Source organism: Capricornis sumatraensis, chromosome 20 (genome assembly GCF_032405125.1).
Source record: "Capricornis sumatraensis isolate serow.1 chromosome 20, serow.2, whole genome shotgun sequence".
NCBI lineage: Eukaryota > Metazoa > Chordata > Mammalia > Artiodactyla > Bovidae > Capricornis > Capricornis sumatraensis.
This window is the reverse complement of record NC_091088.1, coordinates 9,259,921-9,275,235: the sequence shown is the minus strand read 5'-3', so window position 1 is coordinate 9,275,235 and position 15,315 is coordinate 9,259,921. Positions and strand designations below refer to the sequence as shown.

Here is a 15,315-nt window from a genome sequence, read left to right as displayed (position 1 = left end):
GCTTTATGTATTAATAATAATTTTGAACTTTATGGATGCATTTTAAGTGACTAAATTTGAGCCCCTGTGTCAATTACAATAGGCTGATATTTATCACTTGAATTCCTATATTTTATAACAGTTGAAGACTACCTCCTAAGCCAGGCACATTCTGTGTCTTCTAATTGAGGGGACCTGGAAGGACAGTCTCCCTTAAGATTCTGCCCTTATCTTCTTATTGAAAAGCCATCAAAGTCACTCATTCACATGCTTTGAAGATCTCCATTATTAGAGTAAGTTAAAAGGAAAAGAGACATTGCCTACAGACTATTACAAATAAAAAAACTACATTGTCACTGGATTTAGAGATCCCCAAATTTGACTCCATACATTTACAGCGAAAAAAGAGAGGAAATAACATTTTCCCAAGGGCACTCACAATTTAGTACGATAACCTACTTTTTGTGATTCCAAAACCAGCATTTTTTATCTCTATAAATTACTTAGGAACGTGGCACATTCACTGGGATTACATTATCAGGCTGATTTAGAGCTGAAAAAACTGTGCTACAGGACAGACCAGGACAGTAAAGGGTAAGATGGTGGGAGTACCAAGACACTGGCCAGAGGTCGGAGGATAGCAGAACATGTTCCTAAGTAAGGGTCAGAAGAGAGAGACCCCCAAAGTAAGGAAGAGCCAAGTGGTCAGGAGGACAATCACCTTTGGTGGTAAATCAAGTGAACTGAGAGAACAGAAGTGATTGCATATTAATCCCAGACATGACAGCAAGCCCTCTGATTCTTTAATGAATAGAGGACATAGGCTTATCAATAAATTAGATGTAAATATTCACTCATCTTTATTTCACCTTCTCAAAGCCAGTACACAAAACACAATCTATACAAATACATGACACACCACTGACCATAAAACTGATCTAGAATTTCATTTACCAAACCTTTATCAAAATGTTGGTATTATTTTAACTTCTTAAACCAACTTCCAGTTGCTAAATATTTTATATAAAACCACCAGAATACCCTAGTTCACAGATTTTGACTAAGGATGTATGAGAACATTTTATCTTTACTTCAAGCTAATAATGAACACATAAAATATAATTCTTTGACCCTGCTCTGTTCTAGAATTAACCAAGAATAAAAATACTCTTTCGCCAGAGGGGTTTTGTGGAAGCCTGAGTTTTCTGAGATTACCTTTATAACAGTTAATGTATATATCTGGTCCCGTGAGGTTTGCTGAAGTGAGGTTAATTGGCAGGACATGCTCTGAAACTGTTCAAATTCTCTTGGGACCACACTTTAGTAATTCTTGTGGTCACACCACAGCACTGTGATCATTTTCAATAAACCCAAAACCATTTCAGTATTATCCCTATTCTTCCAGAAGAAAACTAGAGAGTTTAAGCATAGAGATTAAATATATCTTCCATCTTTAAAAAAAAAAAAAAGTAAGAAGTAGTAATGATTTAAACCCAGGAATGGTGAATCTATCCAGATAAGTCTAACACTGAAGTGTTCATCCCTCACCTAAAATGTTGTGACCCCCACAAGTACAAAGCAGAGAAGCAGAGCAGGAGGCTGAGGTTTGGGTGTGCTAGAGAGGAGCTTGTGTCCTGTGACCACAGAGGTGATGCGCAGGGATCTGAATCCTTGAGGGGTTTGTCAAGGCTAAGTGCTCTCATCCCAACATGAGGAACTGTACATCTCCTAATCTCAGATCAGTTAGGGCAAGACAGAAAAACAGGGCAGAGCTAATGCAGAGCTGTGTACTTACAGCCTGACTCAGCATGGAGCCCTGGGACCCTTGCAGTTCAGGGAACTCTTCGGTGCTAAGGGCTAACTCAGGCACATCTGTCCCGGGTGTGGGGCAAAGCAGTTGACACAAAAGCAAACAAACTGCTGATGTCTCTTATTCTTTAACCACCTCTCCAAGAACACACCGTCCTCAATGTAGTCAATGCCCTACACTTGGTTGGTGAGGCTCACACGCCCCACCGCTGATCCTGGGGACAATCAGCACGTTTCAGACCTGCACCCACCTGGCCAATGAGGCTCTCCTTTCCTGAGGCTCGGGTTTTTTTCAGTCCCATACAGAATTCATCTCTTATTCTTTTCCTCATAAGGTATTGGCTATCGAATATATTTTCATTTTAAATGTGAGCATTATAAATGATATTATGCAATATGCTTAACAGCAAGAAATATTCACCTCAACTGTCCTCAATCAACTGACACGCACCAGGCATACCTTGGGAACTTATCTAGGGATTTTAATGTAAGCATAATAGCTACATGCTAACAAGCACAATGATTTAGAGTACTATGAACTGCCAAATAATTCTGTATAGAATGTTGTCATTTTTCTCACTAGAGGTACATCCAGAATCAAGAGTTCCCTCTGTCCACTAACTAAATATGCTCATTTCTCTACAGATAGATGCTTGGTTTTAACATCAAACCCTGCAGGCATGAAGAAAGCATTGCTTTACAAGCATTTAGAGAAGGGTTTAGCTGTGGACAAATAGACAATGGGAAAATAGAGACAAATATTCCACTTTCTAGCAAAAGAGGAAATATTTTGATCTTACAGAATAGATGAGAGAAAACTCACAGTATTTGTTGCGTATGGAAGCAACCTGCTGTACATACTCCTGTTTACATTCACACATACAAATATTCTATTTTTGCTCTGTACAACCACTTTATTTACTGCTTTTACAAGTGCATGCTCAGTCACTAAGTTGTGTCTGACTCTTTATGACCCCATTAACTGTAACCTGCCAGGCTCCTCTGTCCATGGGATTTTCCACACAAGAATACTGGAGAGGGTTGCCATTTCCTCTAGGGGATCCGCCTGACCCAGGAATCAAACCCACGTCTTTTGGATCTCTTGTATTGGCAGGTGGATTCTTGACCACTGAGCCACCTGGGAAGCCTTATACAAGCACGTCAGTTTGCTATAACCCATTTCCAAGGTTTCCCAAGTACATGAAAATAAAAACATTCATTTAGACTCTACTGCAACTTCAGCAACAGTTCTATACATATGACCTCTTTACATCCTGTCCTAAGAACACACTTGGACCATTGAACGGCACACTAGAACCTGCCTGAACCATACACTGATCATGGCAAAATTTTCAGGTGCCAAATGTATTAATAATTCAACCTACACTGAGACTGTAACAGTGGGAATAGTATATAAGGGCAGAGAGATTGAATTCCATTACAAAGCCAATAAAGTAGTGATTAGTGTTTGTTTGTTTGTGTGGTTTAGGGTTAAGTTTGGATCACATGTCTCTGAGTTGTGAAATCTGTCAGGTTCAAATTGAGAAGCGTCTCCAGTGCAAAAGAAACATGGAGAAGACATCACTTCCTCAGGGCACTTGTACCAGCCTCCCAGGCTGCTATAACAAAGTATCACTAGGTGCACAGCTTTTAAGGAATAAAATTAACTCTCTCACAGCTTTGGAGGTTACAAGTCCAAAACAGGTGTCAGCAGGGCCATGCTCCCTCTGCGGGCTTCAGAGCAAAACCCTCCCTGCTGGAGTTTGCTGGCAATACTTGATATTTCTTGGTTTGTAGCTATGTTGTCCCAATTTCTACTTCTGTCTTCTCAGGGACTTCTTCCCTCTGTCTCTGTGTCCCTGTAGATCTCTTTTCTTTTAGAAGAACACCAGTCATTGGATTCTTGTTGCTGTTGTTCAGTTGCTAAATCATGTCTAACTCTTCGCAAGTGGTTCGATTTAGGGTTCAGCCTAATCCCAGTAGCTCAGTGGTAAAGAATCCACCTGTACTGCAGAAGATTCAGAAGATACGGGTTTGATCCCTGGAGAAGGGTATGGCAACCCATTCAAGTATTCTTGCCTGAACAATCCCATGGACAGAGGAGCCTGGTGGGCTACAATCCATGGGGTTGCAAAGAGTCGGGCACAACTGAGCGACTGAGCATGCACACGCACCAGTCCATTATGACCTGATCCTGATTACATCCACAAAGGCTCTAAGTTTAAAGGAGGTCACATTCATAGGAATCAGAGTTAAGAAGTGAACACATTCTTTTGAAGGACACAGTTCAACTCACAATAGAATTAAGTGGCAAAATTAAATTAACAGACCTCAGTAAAAGTACATTTTTCTTCTTCCCTACTGGTAGAAATGGAATAATTCCATTTAATAGTAGTCTTTTTCTGACCTCCTTTCCCCATTACAGGGCCTAGTCATTATCACAGTGTTACTCAGAGCACTTCTTACTTATCTCATAGATGGACTGCTGTGGGTTGTTGAGCTTGATTTCTCATTCCTTACTTGTCTGTTCTTTAGCCCTAAGTTTTCCAGACTCCATAGCAAAGAGGTCACTCCATCTGGGTTTCTAGGATATTAGGATCTTTATTAGCTGATTTAATTTATACATTACTTGCCGACTTAGCTGAACACCCTTCCATAGCCTGATTTAAATACTACAAGGAATGTTGCCATACTAGTATAATATATACCCTTTAATAAATCACTCAAAATTTGACATTCCTTTGTGAGCACTTCATGTAATTAATAGAAAAAAAAAAAAAGAAAAACTAAATAAAAAAGAAAAAATGTAATCAAGTAGGCTGACAACCAGCAAAAGATAATTAAAATGATCCTGTTTTGTTTCTCTATTTCATTAACATGCAAATGAGATTCATGAAGTTTAATACTGTGTTTTACCAAGAGCCTTAGAAACGAATTAGGAATGAAGATGAGTCCTACTGATGGATATTCCTGATGAGTATATAAATTAATGAAAAAATATGATTTGATTCAACAAATAACACATCATATATACATATATATACAAACACACATAGAGAGGATGTGTATGATTTATTGAACCCCAACAAATGAAATAAAGATAAGTAGTTACACTACATTTTGCAACTCTTTACATGGGCCAAATCCTATGAAATGTTTTATTAATCAAATGGAGTGGTGCTAAGTGTTAAACTGCTTTACTTTAAAAAAGAAGTACAAGATAGAAACTTCATTCTAAGGTCAGTGTTGTGATGGCAGCATTCTCAAAGGAGGGACCATTGGCTCAGAATATGGACCAACTCCCTTAGGGGCAAGGAAAGCCCACTTGCCTGTAGTAAGGGATTCAGAATGGAAAACAAGAGAAATAGTCCAGCTTGACAGTAACTTTCATTGTTCAGTACAGTTCAGTTCAGTCGCTCAGTCGTGGCCGACTCTTTGCGACCCCATGAATCACAGCACGCCAGGCCTCCCTGTCCATCACCAACTCCCGGAGTTCACTCAGACTCACATCCATTGAGTCAGTAATGCCATCCAGCCATCTCATCCTCTGTCGTCCCCTTCTCCTCCTGACTCCGATTCCTCCCAGCATCAAAGTCTTTTCCAATGAGTCAACTCTTCGCATGAGGTGGCCAAAGTACTGGAGTTTCAGCTGCAGCATCATTCCTTCCAAAGAAATCCCAGGGCTGATCTCTTTCACAATGGACTGGTTGGATCTCCTTGCTGTCCAAGGGACTCTCAAGAGTCTTCTTCAACACCACAGTTCAAAAGCATCAATTCTTCGTGCTCAGCTTTCTTCACAGTCCAATTCTCACATCCATACATGACTACTGGAAAAACCATAGCCTTGACTAGACGGACCTTAGTCGGCAAAGTAATGTCTCTGCTTTTGAATGTGCTATCTAGGTTGATCATAACTTTCCTTCTGAGGAGTAAGTGTCTTTTAATTTCATGGCTGCAATCACCATCTGCAGTGATTTTGGAGCCCAAAAAAGTAAAGTCTGACACTGTTTCCACTGTTTCCCCATCTATTTCCCATGAAGTGATGGGACCAGATGCCATGATCTTCGTTTTCTGAATGTTGAGCTTTAAGCCAACTTTTTCACTCTCCTCTTTCACTTTCATCAAGAGGCTTTTTAGCTCCTCTTCACTTTCTGCCATAAGGGTGGTGTCATCTGCATATCTGAGGTTATTGATATTTCTCCTGGCAATCTTGATTCCAGCTTGTGTTTCTTCCAGTCCAGTGTTTCTCTTGATGTACTCTGCATATAAGTTAAATAAGCAGGGTGACAATATACAGCCTTGATGTACTCCTTTCCCTATTTGGAACCAGTCTGTTGTTCCATGTCCAGTTCTAACTGTTGCTTCCTGACCTGCATACAGATTTCTCAAGAGGCAGGTCAGGTGGTCTGGCATTCCCATCTCTTTCAGAATTTTCCACAGTTTATTGTGATCCACACAGTCAAAGGCTTTGGCATAGTCAATAAAGCAGAAATAGATGTTTTTTCTGGAACTCTCTTGCTTTTTCCATGATCCAGCAGATGTTGGCTATTTGATCTCTGGCTCCTCTGCCTTTTCTAAAACCAGCTTGAACATCTGGAAGTTCACAGTTCACATTATTGCTGAAGCCTGGCTTGGAGAATTAAGCATTACTTTACTAGCATGTGAGATGAGTGCAATTGTGTGGTAGTTTGAGCATTCTTTGGCATTGCCTTTCTTTGGGATTGGAATGAAAATGGACCTTTTCCAGTCCTCTGGCCACTGCTGAGTTTTCCAAATTTGCTGGCATATTGAGTGCAGCACTTCCACAGCATCATCTTTCAGGATTTGAAACAGCTTAACTGGAATGCCATCACCTCCACTAGCTTTGTTCGTAGTGATGCTTTCTAAGGCCCACTTGACTTCACATTCCAGGATGTCTGGCTCTAGATGAGTGATCACACCATCATGATTATCCGGGTCATGAAGATCTTTTTCGTACAGTTCTTCTGTGTATTCTTGCCACCTCTTCTTAATATCTTCTGCTTCTGTTAGTACTGTGGGCAGGAATCCCTCAGAAGAAATGGAGTAGCTATCATGGTCAACAAAAGAGTCCGAAATGCAGTACTTGGATGCAGTCTCAAAAATGACAGAATGATCTCTGTTCGTCTCCAAGGCAAACCATTCAATATCACAGTAATCCAAGTTTATGCCCCAACCAGTAACACTGAAGAAGCTGAAGATGAATGGTTCTATGAGGACCTACAAGACCTTTTAGAACTAACACCCAAAAAAGATGTCCTTTTCATTATAGGGGACTGGAATGCAAAAGTAGGAAGTCAAGAAACACCTGGAGTAACAGGCAAATTTGGCCTTGGAATATGGAATGAAGCAGGGCAAAGACTAATAGAGTTTTGTCAAGAAAATGCACTGGTCATAGCAAACACCCTCTTCCAACAACACAAGAGAAGACTCTACACATGGACATCACCAGATAGTCAACACCAAAATCAGATTGATTATATTCTTTGCAGCCAAAGATGGAGAAGCTCTATACAGTCAACAAAAACAAGACCGGGAGCTGACTGTGGCTCAGATCATGAACTCCTTATTACCAAATTCAGACTTAAAGTGAAGAAAGTAGGGAAAACCGCTAGACCATTCAGGTATGACCTAAATCAAATCCCTTATGATTATACAGTGGAAGTGAGAAATAGATTTAAGGGCCTAGATCTGATAGATAGAGTGCCTGATGAACTACGGAATGAGGTTCGTGACATTGTACAGGAGACAGGGATCAAGACCATCCCATGGAAAAGAAATGCAAAAAAGCAAAATGGCTGTCTGGGGAGGCCTTACAAATAGCTGTGAAAAGAAGAGAAGCAAAAAGCAAAGGAGAAAAGGAAAGATATAAGCATCTGAATGCAGAATTCCAAAGAATAACTTTCACTATAAGGCAAATAAAAGTAACAGCAAGAATATCTGTACAAAAGTATTCAAAGCCCACAGAGTTTTCCTTGTAAACAGAGTAATACAAGGATCTCAGTTATTACTCCCCAATGATAGTCTCACACTAAGAAACACACCAAGTTATGGCAATTGTACCCAATAAAAAAGAAACACACATAGAGGAATGTATCAAATATCTGATAACAATTTTTGAATAAACTCAAACTCACGCTGCAGTGTTAGGTATTTATAACACATATCATATAGCAAAACACACAAACACACAATCTATTTGTTCTGTCCAGTGTTCAACGTACTCAAACATTAAACAATAGCACAAAGAATAAGATCAACCAGAAAACTTAGAAGAAGTGGCTGACGATTATACAGAGTGAAGTAAGCCAGAAAGAAAAACACCAATACAGTATACTAACACACATATATGGAATTTAGAAAGATGGCAATGATGACCCTGTATGCAAGACAGCAAAAAAGACACAGATGTGTATAGCGGACTTTTGGACTCAGAGGGAGAGGGAGAGGGTGGGATGATTTGGGAGAATGGCATTGAAACATGTATACTATCATGTAAGAATCGAATCGCCAGTCTATGTCCGATGCAGGATACAGCATGCTTGGGGCTGGTGCACGGGGATGACCCAGAGGGATGTTGTGGGGAGGGAGGTGGGAGGGGGGTTCATGTTTGGGATCGCATGTACACCCGTGGTGGATTCATGTCAATGTATGGCAAAACCAATACAGTATTGTAAAGTAAAATAAAGTAAAAATAAAAATTAAAAAAAAAAAAGAAGTGGCTGAGGACTTTCCTGGTGGTCCAGCAGTTAAAACTCTGCCTGCCAATGCACAGGACACACGTTGTTCAATCCCTGGTCCAGGAAGATTCCACATGCTGTGTGGCAACTAAGCCTGTCCACAAAAACTACTGAGCCCTTGCTCTGCACCAAGAGAAGCCACCACAATGAGGAGCCTACACACTGCAACTAGAGAGGAGATCCCGCTTTTTACAACCAGAGAAAGCCTGTATGCAGCAACAAAGACCCAGCGTGACCAAAAATAAATAATAATTAATTAATTTGTAAAACCCACAATATAAGAAGCCATTATATACCCACAGGGTTTCTATAGCTTAGTTGGTAAAGAATCTGCCTGCAATGCAGGAGACCCCAGTTCAACCCTTGGGTTGGGAAGATCCCCTGGAGAAGAGAAAGGCTACCAACTCCAGTATTCTGGCTGGAGAACTCCAGGGACTATTTAGTCCATGGGGTCGCAAAGAGTCGGACACAACTGAGCAACTTTCACTTTCACTATATACTCACTAGAATAACTAAAAGCTGAAAAAAAAGATTGGCTGATACAGCATGTGAGAAGAGAATAAGAAATGACTGAACCACAGTTTTACTAATATATGATGTTGATGTCTTTTTTATGATTGTTAATAGTATTTTTTGGTTAGTATTGCTAATTCTTTTTCCATAGAATGCATGAGCAGATGGGTTTTGTCTTAGTATACAGGAAGGGGTAACAATGATACTCTGTCTTTAAGTCCATAGAGTTTTGAAATTCCCTTATTCCTACAGTAAGTTGCCATTTAATTATCTGCACTTTTCCTGAAACATACTCAAGCAATCGAACACAATCTACCTAAAAGATAGTCAACAACATGAACTAAGTATTCCTAAAGGAGCATGAAATCTTATTAACTTCCCATTCCTCCACAGAAGAGAAAAATCATGTCATTCACATTGAGAATTAAATAAATTAAGGTATGACTATTTTTAAACAGCTAGCAACTTTTTTATTGAAGGATAATTGCTTTACAGATTTTGTTGTTTTCTGTCAAACCTCAACATGAATCAGCCATAGGTATACATATATCCCCTCCCTTTTGACCCTCCCTCCCGTCTGCCGCCCCATCTCACCCCTCTAGGTTGATACAGAGCCCCTGTTTGAGTTTCCTGAGCCACACAGCAAATTCCCGTTGGCTATCTATTTTACATATGGCAATGTAAGTTTCCCTGTTACTCTTTCCAACATCTCACCCTCTCTTCCCCTCTCTCACCATGTCCATAAGTCTATTCTCTATGTCTGTTTCTCCACTGCTGCCCTGTAAATAAACTCTTCAGGACCATTTTTCTAGATTTTGTATATGTGCGTTAGACTGCAATATTTATCTTTCTCTTTCTGACTTACTTCACTCTATATAATATGTTCTAGGTTCATCCACCTCATTAGAACTGACTCAAAGGTGTTCCTGTTTATGGCTGAGTGATATTCCATTGTGTATATGTACCACAACTTTTTTATCCATCCATCTGTTGATGGACATCTAGGTTGCTTCCATGTTCTAGCTATTGTAAATAGTGCTGCAATGAACAATGGGATACATACGTCTCTTTCAATTTTGGTTTCCTGAGGGTATATGCCTAGGAGTGGGATTGCTGGCTCATATGGTGCTTTTATTCCTAGTTTTTTAAGGAATCTCCATACCGTCTTCCACAGTGGTTGTATCAATTTACATTCCCACCAACAGTACAAGAGCGTTCCTTTTTCTCCACACCCTCTCCTGCATTTATTGTTTGTAGACTTTTTGATGATGGCCATTCTGACCAGTGTGACATGATATCTCACCAGTGTGAGGTGATATCTGACTGGTGTGAGGTGATAGTTTTGATTTGCATTTCTGTAATAATGAGTGATGTTGAGCATCTTTTTATCTATTTGTTGGCCATTTGTATGTCTTCTTCGGAGAAATGTCTGTTTAGGTCTTTTTCCCACTTTTTGATTGGGTTGTTTGTTTTTCTGGTATTGAGTTGTATGAGCTGCTTGTATATTTTGGAAATTAATCTTTTGTCAGTTGTTTCATTTGCTATTATTTTCTCCCATTCTGAGGGTTGTCTTTTCACCTTGGTTATAGTTTCCTTCACTGTGCAAAAGCTTTTAAGTTTAATCACGTCTCACTTGTTTACTTTTGGTTTTATTTCCATTACTCTAGGAGGTGGGTCATAGAGGATCTTGCTTTGATTTATGTCATCAAGTGTTCTGCCTATGTTTTCCTCTAAGGGTTTTATAGTTTCTGGTCTTTCATTTAAGTCTTAAAACCATTTTCAGTGTATCTTTGTGTATGGTGTTAGGAGGTATTCTAATTTCATTCTTTTACAGGTAGATCTAGTTTTCCCAGCACCATTTATTGAAGAGGCTGTCTTTGCCCCATTGTATATTCTTGCCTCCTTTGTCAAAAATAAGGTACCCAAAGGTGCCTGTGTTTATTTCTGGGCTTTCTATCTTGTTCCACTGGTCTATATTTCTGTTTTTGTGCCAGTACCATACTGTCTTGATGACTGTAGCTTTGTAGTATAATCCGAAGTCAGGAAAGTTGATTCCTCTAGTTTCATTCTTCTTTCTCAAGACTGCTTTGGCTCTCCAGGGTCTTTTGTGTTTCTATATGAAGTGTGAACTTTTCTGTTCTAGTTCTGTGAAAATTGTCATTGGTAATTTGATAGGATCTCATTGAAGCTGTAGATTGCATTTGGTAGTCTAGCCGTTTTCACAATATTGATTCTTCCTACCCAGGAACATGGAATATCTCTCCATCTGTTTATGTCATCTTTGATTTCTTTCATTAGTGTCATAATTTTCTGTGTACAGTTCTTTTTTTCTCCTTAGGTAAGTTTATTCCTAGATATTTAATTTTTTCTGTTGCAATGGTGAATGGGATTGATGCCTTAGTTTCTCTTTCTGATTTTTCATTGTTAGTATATAGAAATGCAAGTGATTTCTGTTCATTCATTTTGTATCCTGCAATTTTGCTAAATTCACTGAGTAGCTCTAGTAATTTTCTGATACTATCTTTAAGATTTTCTATGTACACTATCATGTCATCTGCAGTGAGGGCTTTATTTCTTCTTTTCCAATCTAGATTCCTTTAGTTTCTTTTTCTTCCCTGATTGCTGTAGCTAGGACTTCCAGAACTATGTTGAATAATAGTGGACACCCTATTAAATAATAGGACACTCTTAAATAAAGTGGACACCCTTGTCTTGTTCCTGATCTTAGGGAGAATGCTTTCATATATACCTAGCAACTTTTAAAATCACTCCTTACAAACTTCTTTCTTATCTTAAAACAGAGGATCAGTTACATTTTCATGGCTACTGTATACATAACGATTGTATATTGTTGTAGAAAAGTGTATTTTAGCATCAAGATGGAGGAGTAGGGAAACTCTGAACTCACCTCCTCCCATGTGTGCATCAGAATTAAACTACTTAGAGAGCTAACTATCTATGAGAATGACCTGGAGACAAGCAGAAAAGATTTTACATAACTAAAAGCATAAAGAAAAAGCAACAAGAAGACAGGCAGGAAGGACAGAGATGCAATCTAGTCGGGACCCCCCAGCCCAGGATCAGTGACCCACAAACACAAGGGAAATCATAGTCACAGAGGTCCTCCATGCCGGGAGCCAGTGTGAGGAATTCCACCCGTGACAAGGTCGTGCGGCAGAGCTCTGATGGCAAGGCTAATCAGACCTCAGGTTTTCCCCCTGGAATTTCCTGAGCATCCACCCCCCCAAAAAATAAGAATCTGCCTGCTTTTCCACTCTTCTAATATTCTCTGGAAAAAAAGTCAAATCAGGGCTTTAACCTTCTGCATTTGAAAGGGATGTTTCAGTTAAACCCCCTCTGATAACTCTCTAGCTTGCCTAACAGGTTCCCCTGGACCTTTCACAGCTTGTGAATTGCTTACAGCCCCCCAACTGCGAGAGGCACAAAGCTTAAAAGCATCTTAAAGATACAGAGCCTTTGCTAAAGAGTTAAAAATTATATTGGTAGAGGGTTTTCACTGTTGACTCAATGACTGCTGCCAGGCCTCCATATTCTTTATCTTTTAGGCACCTGGGAGGATGTTAATCAATGTAAACGGGATATGGAAAAAGATATATAGTAGTTTTGATGTTAGCAACACTAGACTTTTGAGTTAATTACTTCTTTTGATATATATCACTGCACTCCTCTTGTGTCCTTGCTATGTAAGAATGTAACTTCATTTAGTGCTTTCTGAGAGTGGCACCAGACTTTGGGAAGATTGACACAAAGAAGTCTTCTGGTTGACAAACCCTTATCAGAAAAAAAAAGGCTGTAAAATGTTAATTGGCCCTTTCTGGCCAGATGATGATGTAAATCACCTAAGACTTGTGTATACAATTAGGTATGCAGAGAGAAAAACCTGGTTTTGATAAGAGTCTGGACTGCTAACACTGCATAATTTTGTATTACCCATTGATCTCTATGTACAAAAAAAGGTATAAAAGGCCTTTCTAGACAACAGGGGAGGGAGCCAGTCGCTGGACTGGTTTCCCTCATGTCTCCTCTTTATTCTAATTTCAGGCTGAATTCCCATCTGGAGTGGGGCGGCTCACCATGTCTACTTACTTTGTCCCGGCTTTTAAGATCCACACGAGGGAGAGCCCAAGGCGGGGCACCCCCCAATATTCAAGTGGGTGCCGGTGGCCCAACGTAGATGGTGCAAGCTCCTTGTCTGGAATGTTATTGGCCTTCCCTGTACGCCAAGTTATTCAGCCTTCTTTCTCCACTTAATTGTCCTACTAAACTATTTCTTCCTAATCTAATCTTATATTAATAAATAAATAAGTTTTTTCCTCGCCGACGCCGTCCTCACTTAGAATTCCCTGGATCCACCGGGGCTGGACCCCAGCACGCCATAAGGGGCATGGTGTCCAAGCCACATATAGGGCTCCTGGCCCAGGAATCCTGCACAGAAAAGATGAGGCCCCAGAAGTCGAGCTTTGAAAAGTAACAGGGCATATGTTTGGAACAGTCAGAGGGCTATGGACAACAGAGACTGCTCTCTTAAAGGATGTGTGCAAAATCTCACACATGCCAAGTGCCAGCGGAGAGGCAGTGGTTTGAAAGGCACCTGGGTCAGACTCGGTTAATGCCTTTGCAGAGCCTCCCACAGAGACAAGAGGCAGCTGAGACTCCCCTGGGTAATGAGACGCTGGTGGCTATTTTTGGAATCTCCTTCTACTGAGCTGACACCAGCAGTGGCAAGTGCCATTTTGGAATCCTCTCCCTAGCCCATTAGTGCCAGGGAGCACCAGCATCCAGGCTTCCAAGGTGGCACAGTGGTAAAGAATCCACCTGCCAGTACAGGAGATGCAAGAGATGACGGTTCAATCCCTGGGTCAGGAAGATCCCCTGGAGGAGGAAATGGCACCCCACTCCAGTATTCTTGCCTGGGAAATCCCATGGACAGAGGAGCCTGGCGGGCTACAGTGCATGGGGTCACAAAGAGTCAGACACGACTGAGCACATACGCATAATAACAACATCCACCAGTGGGTCCACAACACGCATGCACCTCAGGTCACACAGCCAGCCAGGTGGGGGTCAGCTCCCCCTGCCACCTCACCCACAGTGGTGGGCCCAGCCACAACATGCCTCAACATCACTCACCACCAGGGAAATGCAAATAAAAACCACAATGAAGTATACCTCACACCTGTCAGAATGGCTATAATCCAAAAGGCAAGACATCACAACTATCAGTAACAAATGTTAGGGAAGATGAAGAGGAAAGGGAACCCTGGGGCACTGTTGGTGGAACTGTTAACTGGTGCAGCTACTATGGCAAGCAGCACTGAGGTTCCTCCAAAAATTAAAAACAGAGCTACCATAAAGTCCAGCAACTTCACTTCTGGGTATTTACCCCAAGAAAATAAAAGCATGAAAAAGATATATGCCCTCCTACGCTCACTGCGGCATTATTTACAATAGCCAAGTAAAGGAAACAACCAGTGTCCTCTGTAGATGAATCAGAGAAGATGCAGTATATGCATACGCAATGGAGTATCTATTTTTCATTAAAAAGTGAAATCTTACCATTTGTGACAACTTAGATGAATCTAGAGGGCATTATGTTACGTGAAGTAAGTCAGACAAAGACAAAACTGTATGACTGCACTTATATCTGGGATCTATAAAACAAACAAAATGAAATCAGACCCACAGAGACAGAAAAGAAAGAGGTGGTTGCCACAGAAGGAACGGAAGGTGGAGGGAATGAATAATATAGGTGAAGGGAATTAGGAGGTACAAAATTCCATTTATAAAATAAATAAGTCATAGGATATAATATACAGCATAGGGAATATGGTTAAGAATATTGTAATATCTTAGTTACTAGACTTAACGTGGTGATCCTTCAAAGTGTATTTCAATGTCAAACCAATATACTGTACACCCGAAACTAAAATTGTACCGTAAATCAACTATATTTCAATTAAAAATAAAAATAAAAATTTTAAAGAAAAGTTTATTTTATAAGATACATTTTTAAAAATCACCAGATTGAAGGAATTCAATTCTTTGGGTGCTAAAATGATGATGCAAGATTTTTAAATAGGTGCATCCCTTTGCCATTCCAGAACCAATCCCAAATGTCATGTACAACCCATCAGCTACTGCCATTTGCTTATTTAGAAATTTACTTCCTTTATAATTTACTTCCTTTTACAATGTATCACTTAACAATGATTTTACTAAAAGAGAATGGAAGATG

General features: G+C 40.2%; 1 protein-coding gene across 6 annotated transcripts in view; it reads right to left on the bottom strand.

Moving 5' to 3' along the window:
• The window catches only part of CNTNAP4 (contactin associated protein family member 4), a 280,255-nt gene that overhangs the window by 218,810 nt on the left and 46,130 nt on the right, over positions 1–15,315 (bottom strand). The gene's annotated exons all lie outside the window — the stretch shown is intronic.